A 4,592-nucleotide genomic window follows, 5' to 3' on the forward strand; every position below is an offset into this window, starting at 1 on the left:
AAATTATACTTTGAGTAATTATGGCTGGAGCAGTACTGGTTTGCAAAACCCATCTCCAGGGTCAAATGTAATGAAAACGGTGTGAGACAATGTATTATTCTGGTTGGTTTTGTAATGTCAACAGAGCTACCATTCTGCATCACAGACTCTCTCTCTCTCTCTCTCTCTCTCTCTCTCTCTCTCTCTATACACACACAAAAATGTACTGAGAAAAAAACAAAAAAAATGAATGATTTGAATGCTAATCAATTAAGGCACAATTGGTAATAACAATCTTTGCATACGGTCAATTAAAGCCTCTCTCTGCAACAACAACCCTCTTATCTCCAATCAACTTTGCCACCCTGCTTATCAAACAAGTGGAGAGATCATCTTTCAATTTGGGCTTTGAAAAAGAATGTTACAACAAAGATAAGAAAATGAATAGAAAATTTTTGTGCGCTATGTGTGTGTTAGATACTTGATCGATACGCCAAAAACTCTAGAGCTGATGGAAAGCGTTAAATCAAGCCCTTTAACCTATTCCATAGTATGATAAATCACCTGAAATAAGGAGAGCCTGTGTTCTCTTGCACAGTCTTCACGTTAGCTATTCTCTCCCCTACATCCATTCCATCTAAAACTCTGCCAACAACCAGTGAAGAAGCATCAAGTTCTGGAGCATCTCTAGTGGTAATCACAAACTCAGTCCCATAAGGATTAACCCCAACTTCCTCTTGGTCAATCTCTAATTTCCCTTTCCGTGCAATGAGCTTCAATTTTGGAGGTGGTTTTGATGGGTCCCTGACAACAATGCTCACAGAGTTGCTCAGATTCTTGGTCCCCTGACATTCTTCATAAACCTTCTCCCATTCCTTGAGCAGACTATCTGCAGCCAATTCACTCCCAGTATTTTTTGCAAGTTCCACATCTACACCATATCATCTTAACCCTCCATGTTGAATCTAGTTAGGCATGATCTTCACAAACTCCTTTCTCCTGTAACTGATACCTGCAGCTCCACTTACAAGTTTGGAAAACCTTGTGGTGCCAATTGGTACATCAGCACCATAAAGCCCAATGACAATCCGTCCTAATGGCTTTCCATCGAAGGAAATGTCAAGGAAGGCTCGCTGTGTAGGGGTACTATTGTTGCAGCCATTGTTTTTCAAATTACTTGCTCCTTGATAATCGTTTGAAGTATCACCCTCTGCCCATGCCTTGGATGACCAAAATGGCCCAATGGTTTGAGCCCACAAGAGAAGAAGTGAGGAAGAGCCACTGCGAATTGCAATGTCCCGGTGTGAGAGCCTGCATGTGTGTTTGGATATGGGAGGAGATGTAGAAGTGGGTGTGGTAGTAGATGTAAGGGTATTTATGTAATATCCCTTCATATGTTCTAATATAATCCTACTTGTATTAATGCCCAGGTTGTGAGGGGTAATCTAGTAATTAGCCCATCTGACCTAAACCCTAGTTTTCCTATAAATACTAGTTGGAGGCAGCAGTCTGGGTATTCCAAACTAGATACCCAAGGTGTAATGCTTTAAGCAACCTTGTGCTTAAACCCTAAACCCTAACAATCTTAAAGATTAGGTATTTTCTCTCGTTTAACTTTGGAGATCGGATTACAATTCGGAGATCGGTTTGTTTTATATTGGCGTTTATCATTCACGGCAAGGTGATTTCTGTGATCGGCTTAGGATTTCGGATCTCTTTCTCTGACTTTATTTTGTGCATTGTTGTTCACGGCTAGGCGTTCTTTATTGCTGTGATTGAAGAAAACGAAAGTACGTCTGCAGAACTTGTCAGGAGTTTGTCAAGAGCTTTAGGTTGGGCTACGGTTTTTGCATCTTCTCAAAAGAAAGCTTTTGAGTGCTTTGATTTATATTGAAAAAAAAAAATAAAAATCAGAAGGACGTTTGCATCCTTTTGTCAGAGAACCATTAATCAAAGAAGGTGGGTTGATTGGAAAAAAAAAGAAGGGAAAACCAAGCAAGCATGTTGGATTCGGTTTTGTAGAACCTTTAACCAAAGGTTATTTTCTTTTGGTGGTTTGATTACAAACGGTCAAAGCTTTGAATTCTCCTTTGTCTTGTCAAATCAAAGAAAGTGGCATTGATTGATTGTCTATTAAAAAAAAAAAATAAAAAAATAGAAAAGACAAAAGAAGAAGCTTGGCAAAAACAAATTTTATTTTTTTTTTGTTCGGTCACTACTTGGGGTTGCGACCAGTGCCAATCGTCACCGAACAACAGCCAACGACCCACGTCAGTCAGAACTAGCGTGCACACTACGATTATCGACGCCGCTGCACCGCCACCATCCTTTCCTCCGTCGTCTAAATCCAGGGTTCTCCATCTCAGGTGTAACTGTTCCTTGAGCATTTATTTTTTATTTGAATTTTTGCTTGGGCATATAAATAACTCACACAAATATGGAGAAACACGCTGTTCCAATTGAGATGATCAAATTGGAAACTTTAGTGGCTCTGAGTTCAGTTATTGGAAAAGGAGGACTCAGTTTAGACTGAAGTACCTCAATATTTTCTACACTGTGGTAAATACTTTTTCTGATTGTACGGACCTAACTAAAGCCCAATGGATAAGTGATGAAGATTTTTGCAAAGGCTACCTATTGAACTGCTTATCAGATAGACTGGCAGAGACCTATAGTAAATATGGCGATTGTTTGTTTTAAAACCCTAAAAGATTTGGCCGTTGGGGTTTTTTTTTTACCGGCCATTGAAGCCTGGGTTATGGTCACCGGAGTGGGGTGCTCGCTCGTCGGCATTTTCATTGGCCATAGGTCCCTGGCTTGGCCACCGCGGGCGACGGCAGTGGGTGGTTTTAAATAAATAAATCCTACAAAACCTGCGTTTTGCATTCTGTTTGCGATTTGGGAAAGAAGATAGGGAATATTCCCATCTGATTCCTCCCCATTTAGTTATTAAAAAAAAAAAAATTTCAAAAGTCAAAAGTCAAAAAGGAAAAAGTAATCTAAGGGGTCAGGGCGACCCGGTAACCCGATTGGGTGACCCGATTTTTTTACTTGACCCGACCCGGGTGGGCTGTTGATCGGCCAACGGCTGACCATTGACCAGCAGTCTGACCCGTTTATGGTGGTTTATCTGGTTCGGATCTGGTCCATGGTTTGACCGGTTCGTCCGGTTCGATTTTGGTTCACCCAGGCATAATTTAAACAAAAATGTAGAAACAGAACTAAGTTTTGTTTTGTTTTTGTTTTATAAACAAAAATATAAATAAGAGAAACATAAATTGATTTGGTTTGATTTTTACTTATTCTGTTTTATAAACAGAATCTATAATAAAAAAAAAAGAAATAGAAATAAAAACAGTATTTTGGTTTGTTTTTGTTTTATAAACAGAAATAAAAATATGTTTGGTTTTGTTTTGTTTTCTGGTCTTATAAACAGAATTTAATAACAAAGTTTAAGTTCAATTTTGTTTATACTTTGTGCTGTTTTGATCTGTCACGATAGGGAACACATAACTTTCAACACTTAGAAATTTTTTTGATGTGTTTTCAATTTTCACATGGTGAGATTTTGTAATTGCCATGGTGATAGTAAATTATTTATTTGTTGGATCTAGTAATGGCATAAGGAAACACCTTGTATAGATATTAATTGTTTCATACTCTTATGTTCTATATTACAGTACAAATCTTTGATGGTATACATTGTAACAAAATGACATATGTGATGTATATCTCGTGACTGTTTGGTATTGTCACCATGAGGCAATGCTTGTATATTGTGGTGTTCCAATAAGAACACGTTTATGTGTTTGATTTGTGCCTCGTTATGTTTCAAGTTGACACGATAGGGAAGTTTTATGCATGGTAACACTTAGTTTTATTTCAGTTGTATTTGTTACATGCCTAAAGAGGACTTTTGAATGAAATAAAATGGGCCCATTCGGTTTTTGGTGGTTTCTTATTATTATAAAATCCATTAAATTTGAAAATGTGTAATATGGATATAAGCATGTATTATCATCGTTTTATGCTATGTTTATCATATTGTCATATTAACTGGTCGAACCGGTGAGATGATAGAATTATGTACTCCGAGCTGATTATATGGTTCGACCAGTGAGACAATATAATTATGAACCTTGTTCAAATTTTGGCTCAATTTTATTTGGTTTGGTTCAATTTAGGCTATGAAATATTCATAGAATTTTTTTTTTATTCTATTTACAGAAGTAATTTCTGGTTGAGATATTTCGTGAAAACGTTTCAGATAAATATTTTTGCTTCAGAATACTATTCATGTTCAATAGAAGCACTTCTGTTTTGGTTGTTTTCTAAATTAATTGAAGGCCATTTAAAAGCCATTTTTGAACCGTTTTGACCTTGAATCTTAAGAGTACCTTGGACCGGTGGGAGTAATTTAAGTTAAGGGTAATTTAATGTTCCATACAGTGTCAGAAATGTGTTAAAGTATACTCTCAATTTGAGAGACATTAAATTAAACTCCCATATAAGGGTCTGTTTGGCTGCATTAAGTATCCTTTTGGCCTTTTAAGGTGTTTTTTGGATACATAAAGCAAATTTTGGTGCATATTGGTTGTTTAATTGGTTAATCA

General features: G+C 37.0%; 1 pseudogene; it reads right to left on the reverse strand.

Moving 5' to 3' along the window:
• Window positions 1-238: 238 nt before the first annotated feature.
• Window positions 239-1,339, reverse strand: LOC122664843 (annotated as a pseudogene).
• Between the last annotated feature and the right edge of the window lie 3,253 nt (window positions 1,340-4,592).

Source organism: Telopea speciosissima, chromosome 6 (genome assembly GCF_018873765.1).
Source record: "Telopea speciosissima isolate NSW1024214 ecotype Mountain lineage chromosome 6, Tspe_v1, whole genome shotgun sequence".
NCBI lineage: Eukaryota > Viridiplantae > Streptophyta > Magnoliopsida > Proteales > Proteaceae > Telopea > Telopea speciosissima.